General features: G+C 46.4%; 1 protein-coding gene across 8 annotated transcripts in view; it reads right to left on the reverse strand.

Moving 5' to 3' along the window:
- Positions 1-17,603, reverse strand: part of ERAP1 (endoplasmic reticulum aminopeptidase 1) — a 1,074,730-nt gene that overhangs the window by 993,868 nt on the left and 63,259 nt on the right. For 2 of the 8 annotated variants that reach the window (XM_069627670.1, XM_069627671.1), the window contains exons 2-3: positions 15,663-15,756; positions 15,446-15,515 (exon numbers count right to left, since the gene is read on the reverse strand). The exons of 4 other annotated variants lie outside the window; for them this stretch is intronic. The gene's annotated coding sequence lies outside the window, so the exon portion shown is untranslated. The remainder of the gene's footprint in view (positions 1-15,445; positions 15,516-15,662; positions 15,757-17,603) is intronic. 2 more of the 8 variants (XM_069627672.1, XM_069627674.1) reach the window with 1 other exon arrangement.

Below are 17,603 nucleotides of genomic sequence, written 5' to 3' on the forward strand. Positions count from 1 at the left end.
CTCTGGTTAGGGGGTTTGTTGGTAAGCTGGCCAAGGGATTTGAGAGTCTCATATTCATCTTTGGCATTTTTAAGTGCGTCTTCGACCGCTTTCCCAAACAATAGGTCGGGTTCCACTGGCTTGTCTATTAAAGAAGCCTGGGTTTCTGTCTTGAATCCCGACTGCCGTAACCACGCATGTCTCTTGATAACAGTACCTTCTGCTATTAATCTCCCTGCGTTGTCAGCGGCGTCGAAAGTTGCTTTTAAAATGCAACCAGACACGGCTCTCCCCTCTGCCGAGATCCGAGCCAGCTGGCCCTTTAGCGGTTCTGGAGCAGAGGCAATGAGCGCCGCGACTTCTTCCCATTGATGGCAATTGTAACTAGCCAACAGGGTGGTGGAATTCGCAATCCTTGCTTGGTAGGCGGACGTTGAGGCTACCTTTCTGCCAAACCCGTAAAGTTTTTTGCTCTCCTTGTCGGGAGGAGCTTCTGATGAAGATAAGGGCGTGCCAGCCCTCTTTCTAGTGTTGGTCACCACTAGGGAATCTGGTTTAAGATGTCCCTTTATATACAGAGGGTCAGACTGGGCTGCCCGGAAAATCTTTTCAATTCTGGGGTTGACAGCTCTGGTGAGGTTAGGATTCACCAGGGAAGGATCTATTCTTCGTTGGATGGATTTGAGGATAGGGATGGTCTGAGCGACCGGTCTTCTCTCTCCTACAAACTCCTCCGCGAAGTCCCTTTCCTCCTGTACACCGTGGGTGTCGATGTGGAAGTGTTCCGCTGCTCGAGCGAGAACCTCGTTAAGGAGGGGCTGGTTATCAACTGGAGAGTCAGTAACTGGGGCTTCGCTTTGTACTGGGGAATCTACTCTGTAAATTTCCTGCTCATCTTCTCCCTCCTCCAGGTCCTCATCCTCTGCATAGTAATCTGTCCCGGTTTGTTCTTCCATAAATGCAAACTCCTGGTCCTCTTCAGGGAAAACTTGTCCCTGATAACTGGGGAGTGGAGTAGAATATGGAGTGGAGTAAGGCTGAACCTTGAAGGGTTCAGGTCTTTCGACCCGGGGCTCTTTACTTAGCGGGATAGGATCGGAGGAGCCTGAGGGTGTGGCCCCTTGAGGGTTATATGAAAGAAAGTGTTCTGGGTTCTTATCATAAAAATCAGCCAAGGAAGACATCCTAGACATAACCCTGTCTATGTCCTCACTGGACCATTCCCTGGAACAGGGTATTACTTTAGCAGGTGATTTATTTTCAAGGGTAGACTTGTGTTTGCTTGTCTGCTTAGGCTTTACAGGGGTGGAAGGCTGTGCTTTCCGCTGTTTCCCCCCTTCTCCGTGCGTGGAAAAATGTTTTCCCTGTCCCTTGGGGGCCCCAGAGACTTTCGACGCCTGGCGTCGAGGGTCTGGAGAGGTATCTGTGTGCTTCGGGCGTGGGGCCTCACTGATGTTAACCGCGGTCTCGGTATCTTGGAGCGCGGCCTGGGGGTGGAAGTCGTCTTCGTCTCCCGACGATCGAACTTCCGTTAGTGTGTGTAGCGAGGCACTCTTGGCAAGAGTGGATGATTGCCTTGCGTCGTGAGGCGATCTCGATCGAGAGCGCCCAGAGGACACCGAGTCGGACCGTTCTTTTTGTGCCTCTTTCCGGGAAGTCGACGTCGTCGAGGTCCGGTTGGTCTTAGTGTGTTTAGTGTGTGTTAGGTGTGTAGCGCTTGCGTCGCCGGGGGTCTTCTACCTTCCGAGGTCGGGGACCTGCGCTCGTCGGCTGTCTTTCGACGCCGTAATGCCCTCGCCGTCCGAAAGTACGGCGTCGCTGCCATCGCTGAAGGCGCCCTCCGCTGCCATGGCCTCCTGCCTGGCGTGGTGGGCCCAACGCTTTGTCGAACGGTCCTTAAGTGTCTTAGGTTTAAACCTACTACACGCTCTGCAGTTCGCTTCGGGGTGATCCCTCGGCAAGCAGAGATTGCACGTGGCGTGCCTGTCGACCCAAGGGTATTTGCGATTGCACTTGGGGCAGAATTGAAAAGGGGTACCCTCCATACGCACCTTAAGGCAGCGGGCTGCTAAGTGTAGGAATATATATAAATGTAACTATATATCAAGAGTGAAGAGTATGTACCACCCCCCACTCTCCCTACTTGTAAGGGCCGAGGCCAGCGGCCTACTAGGCCCGGGCCGAGGCCAGCGGCCTACCGAGGCCCAGATCCGTCGTGCAGCAGTCGACGGTCGATGACTTCTCCAGCCGTCGTCGAGGTTGAGGGTCGACGTTGGGGTGGGGAAGGGAATGAATAAGAATTAAAATTATAATAACAGCAAAAGTATGGCTAAGGCCAGGGAACTCCGCAAGATGCTTCCGACCAGTATGGCGGAAAAAAACAATCTGAGGATCCTACACGCGTGAGGGATCTTGGGTACAGTGGACGTCACACTAGGGATAGTATTACTGGCACGCCTGTGTCGACGCCCATTTTCGACTTTCGAAAAACAAACTGTAATACTCCGCAGCTTCCACTAGATGTCGGCCTATGCACAGCATGTGATCTAAGCAGATTCCACAAGCCTCAGAAATATATATTACAATCTGTGTTTTCAATGGATTTGTTTCAGTAAAACTATCCATCGAGAAAAAAATCCTTTTGGGTAAAATCAATGGATACAGTCGACTTCTGCCCCACAAAGCAGCTAGCCCCAGCATCCATCACGCTGGAGTCACTGCAGGTATTTCCCATGCCCGTTCCATCAGCCACCCAGTGCTTGCCGCTATATGAAAATGATCACACTGTGAAATAAACAAAAAAAACTTTAAACTGGTGTATGCTGCTGCCCATTGAAAAGTATAAAGCCTTGTGCAGTACTATGAAGAAACCCACCCACAGTTTTATTCTGATTCTTGAGCAAGGACGTGCTGCTGTGCTAAACTACTCGTGGGTAGAGAATTATTTCTCAAGGTATTTTAGGCTATTGCTTTTGACATTGCATTTCCTCAGAGATTTCCTATTCCATCCATGTTTTTTTCGTTTTGATTTCTTGGCAATTTTTCTCTGCCTCTTTCAAGAAATGGTCAAAATAGAATAGTGACCCTGCAAGTAAGTAAATCTTAATTCGGCTTTCGCCCTTAACACATTTACAACACAATAAATCACAATACATAGAACACTTCCTTACAGAAATAGACATTATAAACCAGGTACTTAAAATACCCAAGTAACTAAAACTGTCTTTCATATCTTTTAAAAGCTGCTTTAGCATAATTGCAGACATCCACTATGACGTTGATATGATTACAGTTTATTAGGAGAGACATTGCCTCCATTGTTGTCCTCACAGTATAGTTAATAAAATGTCTCCTGAGTCCATCAAAGAGGTACAGATCAACATAAAATGAAGTAAATCATCAACAGAGCCTTATCTGCAGCACACGTTTTAGGAGTTCCAAGCCAGCTCATGCGGCACTTCAATGGTAAAACATTCAATCTGATCGTGAAAGTAATCCTCCTATGCCCCGGGGACCTCAGATTCATTCTGTCACTCTTTTCAGATAGTGTCTGTCGTGAGTCTACAAACATTTTGAGTGAGCTTAGATTACAGGTGCGCTGCTTAAAATCGTAACATCAGTTCCTCGGCAGAACCCTTTTGAAGCCACGGGTATTTTACATATGGCGATGACATGACAGAAATGAATGCTAATACAATAACACTCACTAAAAGGAAAAGCAAACAAGGATTGGCAATGCCAACAGTTTAGACATTGGAAAGGTACTATCGAGGCAGAGCCGTAGTGGTATTAACTGGCCATTGGTGGTAGCAGGTGCACAATGGTGCGATTACCTGGGCATCTAATAGCAGTGCTGGGTTAATGCCTAATACTTATCCACAAGCCAATACCGTTGGCTTTACAAATGCTTGTTTTTAACAGCACTTGAGTGAAGGACACACAGAGACAACCTAGTAAGGCATTTTTTATTGCACCACAGATGACCGCTTTGAAAAATCACTGGCAGGCCATTCGTGTGCCAGTTTTGATGGTAAGGCTTGTTTAAAGCAGGCTCAAAGAGTTTCCATGAGGGGGTGTTTTGAACGGGGAAGGGCAGGAACTGAGTGGAATGGCCATAGACAGTCAATGGGAAAGCAAATAACCAAACAACACCTACAATCTTTGTGTCCCTCATATGCCATTCCTCCCTCAGCGAGCGACACTCAATAGCCAAAACTAAAAAATGGTCAGAATTTGATGTTGGAAGATATCTACCATTAATATATGATGAGTTAGCTCCCGTTTTCAACATTTGTATGACTTGCTACTTGTTATAGAAACCTGCTATAGTTCTATAGTGTTATATTCATGTCCTACTTATGATATTAAAGAACCTAAAAGTCTTAAGAGAGTAACGCCTTGGTATGATGAGGAATGCAGAGCACTTAAGAGTAAATTGAATTATGAATTCAATTCTCCCTTTGGCAGAGATTCAGGAACCATCAAAAGCTTTAACTAATTAGATTTAAGAAAAGGGATTACGAATCTAGAGGGTGGCAAATTTTAACCGTAGTAACAGCCTCATAAAATAAGAAAATGTTCTGAAACATAGTGAATGGGAATTAGGAAAGCAAGATTACGAAGAAGGTACTTTTCCCCTTGCTCCAGCAGCATGTGTTGCTCATTTTAAAAACATTATATGGGACCTCAAAAGCACAAAAAGGGTTAGAGGTTAGTCTTGGGCTTTTCAGCTCTGAAAAGGGCCCCTCCTTGTTATTTTCAGGGAAGAAGGTACAAATTGCACTCTCAATGCAACGGCTGGAAAGGCCCAAGAGCCAGATAGGACCCCCATCAATTTTTCTTAAAATGAAACAAAGATCTGCATCCCTTTTCTAACTGAATTTTTTAAATGTCAATAACACATTTCATGTTATTCCTGATAGCTAGTGAATAGATGAAATAATCTGTGTCTTTAAGAAAGGAAACCGAGACTAACAGAATATTACCACTCGATATTGCTTCTGGACAGTGCCTTAAAAATGTACGAGAGATAATTCTAGCACGTCAGGAGACTGGGTAGAAAGCAGAAGAAGATTTATGACCAATCACAAGGAGGGCTTTACTAAAAAACGTGGCACCATGGAGCAAGTTTTTATCATATCAGGTTTAGCTGTGGTCCAAAAGAAAATCTTATTATATCTGGGATTTACTGATTTTAAAAGTGCATTTGACAGTGTTAATAGGACAATTGTATGGTCCATTTAAAAAAATCTGGCAACTCGCAGTAACCTTCTGAAAGTGATTAAACTACTTCACATTGAAAACAAGGAGAAAGTTAGATATAAACATTATGGAGAATGTTCCGAGTCCTTTGATGTGAAAATGGGGGTCAGACAAGGATGTTTTCTGGCCCCCTTTCTAGTTTTTTTTCTCCCAAAAACTTGTATTAAATTTAATATGCTGTGGGTACAGAAACGAAAATAATGACAGGTTCAGTACAGACAATTCCATTGACGAGGGACCATCTAAAGCAAATAGAGTACAATATAAAACAAGACCCAGCTTCTACCACTCCCCTTCCCCTGCATACAGCAGCAACCAGGCCTCCCACTCTCACTGGCCTCAACAGCACTTTCCTGAATATCCTAGCGTGCTTGTTCCTCCAGATCAATTTAAAGATCTTCCCCTGGAGTGCACGGAGATCCGAGTCTGGGATCCTCACTGACAATACAGAGCACAGTTAAAGCAAAAGCGGAATCAGATTAATTTTGGCCGGTGCAATGCAGCCAAACCAAGATGTCTCCTGGCGTTCCCACCTGCCCAAGTTTTCAGCCAGTTTCTGAACTAGAGGTGGAAAATTAGCCAGAAAGACCTCTGAGATCCTACTAGGGATACGCACACCCAAGTAGGGGATGGACTCCCAGGTCCACTATATTGTGGCAAGAGCCGCGATAACACTCCTCTTCTGTGGCCTTAGAAACATGTCCAAACCATGAGATTTATCATAATTTACCTGGAATCCAGAGACAAGCCAAAGCCATCCATCTCCTGTAGCAACGCTCCATCAAAGGACTCGGAACATTCTCCATTATGTTCAGATCTAACTTTCTCCTTGTTTTCTAGCTCTTAATCGCAGTAAGACCGAGCTGATAGTCGGTAGTTCTAAGGCGATTGGCAAGTTAAGTCAAGATTACAGCTCCTTCAAATTGGGGGAGGACATCATTACTCCCTTATCTAAGACAAACATTTTAGGAGTGATCTTGGACTCGACATTAAGCATGAAAGCCCATGGAAAGGGGGCGTGGCTATCTAGCCATGGAATAGGACGCACTGCGTGAGGAGCTCCTGATGATCCGACTTTATTTTTGCTAAAGTTACCCGTTTAAACTGTAACAAGCACCTAGAACTTTGGGGATCAGGCGTCGGAAGCTGTACGCTAAGTGGAGTTCGTTGGAGAAGTTCATGGTCCCGGGGAATCGTGAGATATACATGTTTTTGTTGGCACGGCTGTGGGGCCACTTCGGCACCAAGATGGCGGCTAACAAAGAAGAGGCCTCCGAGGAGAAACGAAACTGATTCCCCGGAACTGCGGGACATGGCTGCGGAAGATTGCCTGGAGGAATAGTACAATAGGGAAATATGGCAGAGTGTTCGAGCACCGTGAGAGCGCCCGGCCTGGCATACGCTAATGGAGCCTCTGCGATCTGACTGCAGGAGGAGATAACATTGGATGCTTGGGCGACAAGGCCTACGGAAGTTGAATGAGGAGTGTGAGGCCATAGCCCACCCTTAAGACAATTCGAAGTGCCATCTCGAATGTGAGTCAGGAGACCTGGGAGCCAGACTATTGTCGGACCAAGGACAGTGCAGCAGCTGCACCAAGGCGGAGTCGTACAGGAGTGGAGGGCAGCGCCATGTCGGCGAAAGGGTTGAAAGTCAAGACTAAGACTTGATGGAGGCTTTCACGAAAATGCAGCGGACCCCCTCAACATTGGTGCAGAGCATGGTCGTGACCCCTGTGGAAGACGCCCCCGAAGGGGATAAGCACCAGATCCTGGAGGCTATAACGGGACTGAGTGCTAAATGGGACTTGGAAATGGCGGACCTACGCACAGCTCTAGAGAATACGATTGATACTGTAGGTACAGAACTCACCCTGCTACGTCAAGATGTCAGGGCGCTTGCAGAAAGGACCAGTGGATTGGAAAGTTGGGTGAAGATTAATACCGATATCAGCACGAGCAATGCGAAACAGATTCATGTCTTAAAACAACAGGTCGTCAACCTGGAAAATCGTGTGGAAGAGGCGGAAGGAAGGGCGAGGAGGAACAACATTCGCGTGGTTGGCCTTCCGGAGGGGGGAAGAAGGCCAAGACCCCACAAACTATGTGGAAAACATGATCCTACAAGGGATTGGAGCAGGGAATCTTTCGCAAGGATTTACGGTGGAGAGGGCGCACCGCGCCCTAATGAGGAAGCCCCGGCTGGGGCCCCGCCAAGACCGATCATCGCGAGGATCCTGAATTACAGGGACAGAGAAAAGATCCTTGAATATTTTCGTAAGGGCGGTACGATCACAGCATACCCGGACTATACGATACTGGTGGAAAGGCAGAGGTATAGTTACGTCGCCGTCAAAAGAAGGCTGAGGGCGGCGGGAGTCAAATATATGCTGCTGTCTCCGGCACGATTGAAGGTGCTACATAAGAACAAAGCGCTATTGTTTGATACCCCAGAGGATGTTGTCACGTGGCTGGACATGCAGGGCTGCCCGGAACAAGAAGCGGATCGTGATCGGCAGGATCATACCGAATGAAGATTTTGTAATACAGACATTGTGAGGGTGAGTGGGAGGAGGACCCTGATTGTACAGAGAAACTTTAACTGGCTGAACTTTGAGCTCAATCTGAGCCTAGTGCTCGACTTGGACTGGAATATAGTGAGTGTAACTGTAATTGGTAACTGTCTAGCATCTGCATGCGTAATGTTTCTTAAAAGGAGCAACAGAACGTGGACGACCTACCCCAATAGATTATTAGTTTCAGCGGCCATTAGGGCGGCTTTACCCTACTGAGCCCTGAGTAGAAGCTTGTGCTAGGCAGGGCTATATGTGGGGGTGCCTGAGATCCAGGAATGGAGCTGGGCAACGGTTGGGGAGGGTATTGTTGGGGGAGGGATGGGTGGGAAGAAGGCGGGGGGATGGGAAGTTGAGTGTGTGTGTGGTTATGGGGAGTTTTGTTTCGAGCACATTTGGAGGAATCAGCATGTTGCACTTGCGGTGCATGAGGGGGCGGAATCGGCGGAAGATCGGGGGGGTGCTTACCAACGACCTATGGGGGACCTCAGGATAATAACATGGAACGTCAGGGGCCTTAACAGTTATCTGAAAAGAAATAAAATCATGATGTATCTGAAAAGGCAGAAAATAGATATTGCACTACTACAGGAGACATACTTGACGCGAGAGAAGTTGGACCTTGTTAAGAGAAAGTGGAGAGGGACTGTAGTGGGCTCGCCATACTCTGCATACGCCCGTGGTGTGTTAATCTGGGTGGCACCGCATGTCCCGTTCAAATCGATACAAGAGGTAGTTGAAACTGATGGAAGGATGGCTATATTGCGAGGGCTGGTGGAGAGCAGGGAGGTATGCATAGTAAATACATATGCCCCCAACCAAAACACAGCAGCATATTTCAGAGCCCTGTGTACCAACCTTAGTACGTGTATAGGGAGCGCGGTGATCTGGGGTGGGGACTTTAATTGTGTGTTGAATCCTCTGGTGGACAGATCTGATGGCGGGGTGGGTAAGCCTAGCCCGGCGGCGAGAGCGTTGCAGACACTGCTAGTTGATTTTGGCTTTACAGATGCGTGGAGGATGTAACATCCCACCAAGAGGCAATACTCGCACTTTTCAGCCCCGCATCAACTGCACACTAGGCTCGATTACGTCTTTGCTACAGTAGAAGTGATGTCTGAGATTACTCAAATCGAATATAAGGCTAGGGTCCTCTCAGATCACTCGCCCCTGATCCTCGGATGGCAATATTGCCCCCCGAGGGCGAAGATCCCTACATGGCGCCTCCGAGCAGAGTCGCTTAAAGATCCGATCTTTAGGGAATATATAAGGGAAGAGATAACTAACTTCTTTGAGGAGAATACTGGGAGTGTTGATTCCACGGGCACATTATGGGAAGCCTTTACGGTGGTGATGCGGGGGGCGGCCATTGCTAAGTCAAGAGGGTTACAGGGTGGGGTCTTGGTTTACCTGCAGAGGACGGAAACTGAGCTGGAAACAGCATTGAAGAGCGGTGACGTAGACACGGAGCTGGTACTCCAACTACAGCAACAATGTACAGGGCATTGGGAAAGACTCTGCAATCTCAATTATAGGAAATATGTTGAGAGGCAGCACGCGGGGGGAGATAAGAAAGGCCGCCTTTTGGCCTGGCTATACAAAAGTGAGACCCCTAGGCCTCCGATTAGGACCATTATTAGGGAGGACGGGGATGAGGTGGCCACGCAAGAGGGGTTAACAAAGAATTTGTGGATTATTACAGAGTGCTGTAAGGAGATGATGAGATGGGTGACCAACGCAAGATAATTGAAACGATAGAAGACATAGGGCTGCCCAAGATAAGTGAAGAAGAGAGGGAGGAGTTAGATGAGCCAATCACGTTAGAGGAGTTAGAGGCGGTTGTGAAACAGTTGCCTACCTGTAAGACCCCGGGAGCAGATGGGTTCCCCAGCGAATTCTATAAAGTATACAGAGAGGAAATCCTCCCCCCAATGCTGGACATGCTTAATGAAGCGTTTGAGATAGGACGGTTGCCTGAGTCGCTCAGAGAGGCGATCATAATACCGCTGCCCAAGCCCAATAAACCGGAGCATAGATGTAGTTCCTACAGGCCTTTGGCGATGCTAAATCAGGACAGCAAGATTCTAACGGCTGTCCTAGCAAATCGATTGCAGAAGGTGATTGGTAGACTCATACATCCTGATCAAACGGGTTATGTCCCGAACAGGAACATAACACACAACCATAGACGACTTCACCGGGTGGTCGAATGGGGTAGTAAGAACGAGGGTGAGATGGCGATAGTGTCTCTAGATGCAGTTAAAGCATTTGATTCGGTCAAGTGGTCATGGCTATTGGCTGCTCTGGAAGGGTATGGAATGGGCCCGGGCTATATCAGGTGGGCTAAGATGTTGTATAGTGAGCCGCTTGCCAGGGTCCGAACTGGAGCGGTAATATCCGAGAGATGGCAACTTGGTAGATGCACCAGACAAGGGTGCCCCTGGTCCCCGATGCTTTACATCTTAGCCCTGGAGCCTCTGGCAATATGCCTTAGGGCACAGTACGATGTGATAGGCATTGAGGTAGGAGGGGAACGACACTTGATATCCTTGTACGCAGATGATTTGTTATTGTACTTGCAATACCCAGAAGAAAATCTCTTATACATACTTGAAGTGATGGAAAGGTATGCAGAGTTGTCGGGCATATTGGTGAACCCCCAAAAGTCTGTCATATTCCCGCTAGGTAGCTATAAGGGGACCCCTGTAGATAGACTACCGGTGCTACAGGTACCATGGGCAACTAGCTCTTTTCGTTACTTGGGCGTAGATGTATACCACACGGTGGAAGAAGAACACAGACATAATACGGAAGTAGCCGTTGAGAAAATTAGGAACAGCATGCAGTTTTGGGCAAGGCTGCCCCTGGCGATGATGGGGCGGGGGGCTATGCTCAAGATGGTAGTTCCCAGGCTCCTGCATTACTTTAGTAATATCCCATACATGATACCCAAGAAGCTTTTCAGTAAATTGAACAGCATGTGTAGGGACTTCCTGTGGCATGGTACCCGAAATAGAGTGGCGTTTTGGAAACTGCAGAACTTTTATGAAAACGGAGGTATCGGACTGCCTCATTTTGAGGTGTACTATTTGGCGGGACAGCTACAGTATGTGGCTAAGTGGCTTTCTGATGAAGTGAACCCTGAGCACAGGGTGCTTGGACAGGACTGCGTCCCGTTTTATTTGAAAGAAATGATTCGGCTGCCTGAAACCGAAATAAGGGGGCGTCCTGCGATGTTGAGGCTTGGATGGAAAATTTGGCGTAGGGCTTGTCGTTTGATGGAAGTCCCATGCCCGTGCCTCCTGCAGATACCGCTGGTTGCTTTGACAGGAGGGGATAATCAGCTGAGGGTGATTATTAGGACCTACTGGGAATCGGTGGGGCTGGCAACGCTAGGCAATGTTTGGCAAGAGGAGTCCATTAAGGAGTTTATAGAACTCAACGAAGAGGCGAGGCTGCACACGGGCCAATATGTCACGTACATTAGGTTGGTGCGGATGATTAAGAACACCTGGCCAGAGACAGTTTTGATAGAAGAACCAGATGCAGTTTTGGGAGCAATATATGATACATCCGAAGGAGGGCATGAGATCTCGAGACTGTATGAGATGGTGATGGCTAAGGTGGGGAAAGATTTGACACATCTGAGACTGGACTGGGAGGCGGAAGTGGGGGCCCCAATGGAGGATGGGGTGTGGGAGCGTGCCCTGGGCTATCACAGAAAAGTGTCTAGAAATGCCAGATTAAAACAAATGCAGCTGTATGTAACGCATTGGGCATACATGACCCCCTTGAGGATATCTAAGTTCCGAAACGCTGGAAGACAAGTGTGTCCTAAATGTAACCTAGAAAATGCTGACATGACACATATGTTTTGGTCGTGCCCGGTCATTAGGTATTTTTGGGGGGAAGTGGCGCAGAAACTGGCTGATAAGGGGGTTACCCTTGTTACAGACACGGCCTGGGCCTGCTTACTGGGCGGGTTCACTAGGCCACGGAAACTCAAGCAAATTGAGAAACTGAGAAATCTGGCATATGGGCTTGCGAAACGTTGGATCGCCATGGGGTGGAAGAAATGCCACAAGCCTAAGGTGGATGTATGGTGGAAGGACTTGTAGAAATGGGCGGAGGCTGAAACGGTGGCATGGCAAGAAGCGAGTAGCCGGGCCGAAGAAGGGGAGGCGGGCACCTTGTTGGCTTGGAAAACGCTAATAGCAGAATTGTTTGGAGTAATATCAGATCCAACAGACTCCGAAGAGAACGAAACCCGGCCGCATGTGCCAGACATTGAATGAGATTGGCAAATAGGCTCATGGGGGGAGGGACGGGTTGTGGGAGCAGTGATTAAGATAAATTGATGTGTAATGGAACTATTATGATTATGCTGCTTGTTTTGGTTTTTGTTGTTTTGTTTGCATAAAATCAATAAAAGAAATTTAAAAAAAAAAAAAAAGCATGAAAGCCCATGTCTCATCAGTGGTGGCAGGGGTAGTCTATTACATCAGACTTCTGGCTCTTCTGAGGCCCATGATTTCGCAGGAAAGTGCAGAGACCATAGCCAGGGCAATTATAGGTGCCAAATTGGACTATTGTTGTAGCCTCCTGCTGGGCATTAATCAAAGAGAGCTGCATAGACTGCAGTTAGCCCAGAATTGGGCGGTTAGAGTGGTTCTTGACTTCCAAGGTATAGCCATGTAACGGTGGCCAGACGCTCATTACACTGGCTACCTATTGAAGCCAGGAATCATTTTAGAGTACTGGTTATAGTTTTCAAATGTCAGTCTCAAGTAATGCCTGAGTATTTACAACAGTATATCATTTCCAAGAGTAATGTACGATCTTTGAGATTTGATTTCTCTAATCAAATTATACAGCCAAGATGTAAAACAACAAAGGCGGAAAAGGGAGCATTTGAGGGGAGGGCCCCCTCGCTTTGGAACAATCTTCCTTCAAGCTTGAGGAGTCACCCCTCTCTTGCATCGTTCATGAAGGAATTGAAGACATTCTTGTTTGTCTGACCTTGGGAACATAAGGATGTCTCCAATTAGGGGATAGTGGAATAACCGCTGAGGAGTCTTATGATATTTCATCTCTAAGCCTGTCCTCTTTTGTGCTATATGTTTTTCCGTTGTCAGCGCCTTTATGCCCAAGGGTCAATAGTGCGCTTAACAAATGAAATGTAATGTAATGTAAGCTAGAGAGGAGCAGGAATTGCTCAGGGCGAGCAAGACATCATCTGCATAAAGGAACACCATAAAGTCCATCCCCCCAACCCGGATGCCCTCCATCACCTCCTTAGCTCTAATTCGGCTAGCAAACAGCTCCATACAAAAGGCGAAAATCAACGGAGCCCTGTCTCGTGCCCCTGGTGATTGACAGTCTGGACGACAGCGCCCCGTTAACCCTAAGGTGTGTAAGATTGGTGTAGTTACCCAACTAATAAACCCTGGCCCGAACGGCTCCAAGATCTCCCGAAGGTATCCCCAGTCCACACTGTCAAAAGTCTTATGAGCGTCCAGTGCAATAATGCCCAAATCTATGCCCGAGCATCTCCCCACGTCAAGTAGGCCCAGCACTCGCCTCACGTTATCCTGTGCGCTAGGACCCACAATGAAACCGTTTTGTAGATCCTGGTCTATAAGCACGGGAACGGCTCCAATATATGACGGGCCATGATTTTTTTAGAAGGTCTTCAAGTTTATATTAGTAAGGGTAATGGGGCTAAACAAATCCCAAAGTAGCAGATTCTTTCCTGGCTTGGGGATCAGGACTGTTGTAGAAACCTCCATCGATGGAGCAACGCACCCGGAAGTGATAAAGGAGTTAAAGAGATCTACCAAGAGGGTGAACTAAGAGGTCACCAAACCTCTTGTAAAATGGAGCCGTGAATCCATCGGGATCCGGAGCTTTGTTCTTCAGGGTCTTGATCACCCATTCTACTTCCCTGGGTGAGATCGGTGCCTCAAGAGACTTCGATCCTCAAAAGAAAGATTGGGCAGGTGCGCTTCTCCCAAATATTGGGCCTGGGCTTCTGCCAGGGGGAGCTCGCCCTTGAGTACGGATTTAAAATGAGCCTCCATAAATCCCCACTTTATCTGTATCACCCCGCTGCAACGCCCCTTGCTCATCACACAAGGCCAACACAGAGTTCTGGTTTTTGGATCTTGTGCAACTTGACCACCAGGAGGCAATTGGCTTAGTTCCGATTGGCATAATAGAACTGCTCAGTTTTTAACATTGCCTGAGCTGTCCTATCAGCAAGGTGCACCTCCAATTGCTTCCGTGCCACCCAAAGTTCACGTAATGCCTTGCGAGACCCCAACCTCTTGTGCTCCTGTCCAGACCGAGCAACATCCCTTTCCAACCCCACCTGAGCCAGCTGCCTCACTATAGTGTAGGCCGCTGATTTGCTAATGAGCTCCCCCCTAACTACAGGGGGAAAACCTTCAAAGAGTCCCACACAATGTCCTGTGGGGGACCAGAGTTCTTATTTTCCCTAAAGTAATTGGAGATTACTTCCCCCAGCCCGGCAATCAAGACAGGGTCTCTAAGCAACGTGTCATATAACCTCCATTGACGTCTAGGCCTCTCGGACCTATCCAGTACTGCCAGGCACACTGACACAGGGCCATGATCAGACAGGGTGCATGAATCCATCTCCACCACTCGGACACACGGGCCCTGATATTATCCAAACTGGACTATTGCAACACATTCTTCTTTGGTTCCACCAACCTCAATCTGAAAAGACTACAGATTCTCCAAAACAAAACCCTCAGGTGTTCCCTCAACCTCGAAAAGAAGAAGCCCCCACGCTAGTCATAGGTTTTAAACACACACATTTCTGGATACTATTGGGATTCTCATACTAGCAACAACAGTTCAAGTATAGATAAATAGAATTTCTAGGAGAATAAAACCTGACTGCACCAATAATTGTATAAAAACAAATACATAAAAACTCCCATATAAAAACTGACAAAAGTGACAAGTGCTTCAAAAAGTGCTAAGTGATGGTCACTAAACAAGTGACAATGTGCAAGATTCACAATTGATCTGTATCGCTTCTCTGAGATATTATAATATATTATAATGACATCAAATGTACATGTGAACATCTAGACAGTTTCAGGTACTTGTAATCTTAATTCTTAGTTAGACAGCAAACCACACAATATGTAGAATCAAAGACCCTCATTATATAGTGATTTTAATTGTGATACCTGAGTCAACATATACCTAAAGTGCATCATATATAATTGATACTGATCCAGATACTTCTCAGTTGTATCTGTAAAAACCCTACATGTTTCGTTCCTTCAATCTTTCAAACTAGTGACAGGAACTTCTTCAGGGGAACGTGTGAGCCAGGGTCAGGGGGTACCCACAGCCCAACTTGTGGTGGTATCAAGAAAACAGTTGAGGAGTTGTCATAAAGGTGTGAGGTCTTGAGTAGCTTCTCCCAATGGGCACTAAAGTGGAGTAGGAGTCCCAATTCGCTTGCATTTACTACAAGGGAGTTGATCCAGGGTAAACCTATTAATAAAAACAAACCACAAACTCATAAGTGTGATTGCTTAAATGGGTACATCAATAATTTTTTCTCTAGGTTAGATGTAGATAGGAGCTTACCATCTCGCAGTGTCGGTTAAGCATCCTCGAAAACTGCATTAAATCTCTGGGTCGAAGTACAAGAGTATCCCTGTGGACATACAACATGACAGGACATTCAGTCCTATAAACCGCAGTGGTCAAGAAACTAGACAACATATGGCGATATCCATATGTTGGAATAATTGGAAGCCAATAATAATGGCAAATACTGATTAAAAAAAAGAAGATGACTTACTTCACTCGAGCCTCAATATAAAGTGAGCAGGTTGTTATTTGAGCAATGAGATTGTTTCTTAGAGGACGTCAAGTCAGCAGGTTAGAGGATCAACCTGTAAATAAATCAAGCGTATATTTAGTGTCCAAATTATGTAGATTGGTCAATTCTTATTCGCAAAAAACGGAGACAAAAAGTATACGTTCTATTGCCACATATACTGAAAATTGCGCTCAGGGACGTGTGGCGGTGGCCACAAAAAGAGAAAAAAATTACTACATAGATTGACTCCATTCTGCTAAGGAGAAATGGCCATCAAAAAGGTTGTGTATGGTGTGGAGGGCATAGGTAATACCTTGTGTAATTCAGGCTGGGCAGGTGCTCTGTCAGTAGTGCTGCTCTCTGGCCTCTCTCCGTAACAACTGGGAAACCGTAGCTTCGGTCGCCTGGTGTAATATATTTGATCGACATGCCCGGCTTGCGCATGTGTGAAGCAGGATGCACTAGTCACTAAACGAAGTCACGTGTCACTCACGGCAGTGTACCCGCGGTGAAACAGGAACTGGACCTAGGGATGGCAGTCATGTGCGCATGCGCACGACAGGGTGCAGCTACTCTCCTCGTTCGTCATGCGTCGGAGGGGGAGAGAGAGATATGGAGGTGAATCAAGCTCGTAGTGCTATGCGCATGCGTTAAACAAGGTAACGCTACTCCTGTCAAGTGCCATGCATTGTAAACAGAGATGAAAACTGCAATGCCTGATCAGAACGGGTCATGTTTAAAACTACGTGGCGTTATAGATGTAATATAATGGTAATCACTCAGGTAGCTATCTACCTCTATCAGACCGCATTATAGATGCCAAACACAGCGTGATTGATTGTAAGGTAGTGGCTATTCACTTGTATATTAAAGACAAAATACCCTGCTATGAAATGCATAGAAAAATGTATGTTTAAGATAGTAGCGCCACATCACCCTATCATTAGTGCCAGAACTTGTACTCTTCACCTGCGCTCTCAATGATGGGCAAAGTAGATGGAAAATCTTAATGATGTCACAACCAGATAGCAGATGAGCAGATTTAGCTTTCTACAATGCAGTTCGATGTGCAAGGCGCTGGACAGTGCCAGGAAGTGCAAATATTAAAGCAAATATGTATCAATTAATAAAAACATTCCAATCAATATTTTCATTAAGTCCCAAGTGGTAACTCTTGGTCAGAAAAATCATCTTCTGCTCTTGTATGCCGAGTGTCCGTTTATCCACACTTAGGTCTTGAGTTTGTCCAATTTTCATAATAACAGTCCTTCTAAGTTCTTCTGGTTTGTGTCCTAGGCTAGTGAAATGTCCCACCAGTGGTGCATTGGCCATATTGTTCCTTATACAGCTTTTGTGTTCTCCTACCCTGACTTTAATTTTTCTTTCATTTTTCCCAATATAAAGTGTATCACAGGGGAACCAGATGGCATACACTACCTTTGTGGAGGTGCAATTAGTAAGGACTCTCTGTTCCCATCTTTTGTGCAGACCCAAATCAAAATATTTAGTTCTGCTAGTCTGTGCACAACAACTGCAGTGGCCGCATGGACTATGGCCTGTGGTTCTGGGGAGACCCCAGCTTTCTGTTAGTGTGGATTGTACACTGGGTTTTGCAGATACATAATTTCTGGTCATTAGTTCTTTTAAGTTCCTACTTCTTCGGAATGTACATTTAGGTGTAGATAATGGACATTCACCCTTTTCTAACACATGCCAATTGCGTCTCACAATCTTGGATATTTCATTTGACAATGGGTTATATGTACTCACAAATACAATCTTGTCGTCATTGGCTTTTTTCTCTCTATATTCAAAAATGGCATCTCTATTGTTATTGGGGGCTCTTTTATACGCATTCTTAACCACCTTTTTCGGGTAGCCCCTCTGTAACAAATTTTGTTTCAAGTTTTCAGCGTCTTC

This window comes from Ambystoma mexicanum, chromosome 6p, assembly GCF_040938575.1.
Source record: "Ambystoma mexicanum isolate Mex_15411 chromosome 6p, UKY_AmexF1_1, whole genome shotgun sequence".
Taxonomy (NCBI): domain Eukaryota; kingdom Metazoa; phylum Chordata; class Amphibia; order Caudata; family Ambystomatidae; genus Ambystoma; species Ambystoma mexicanum.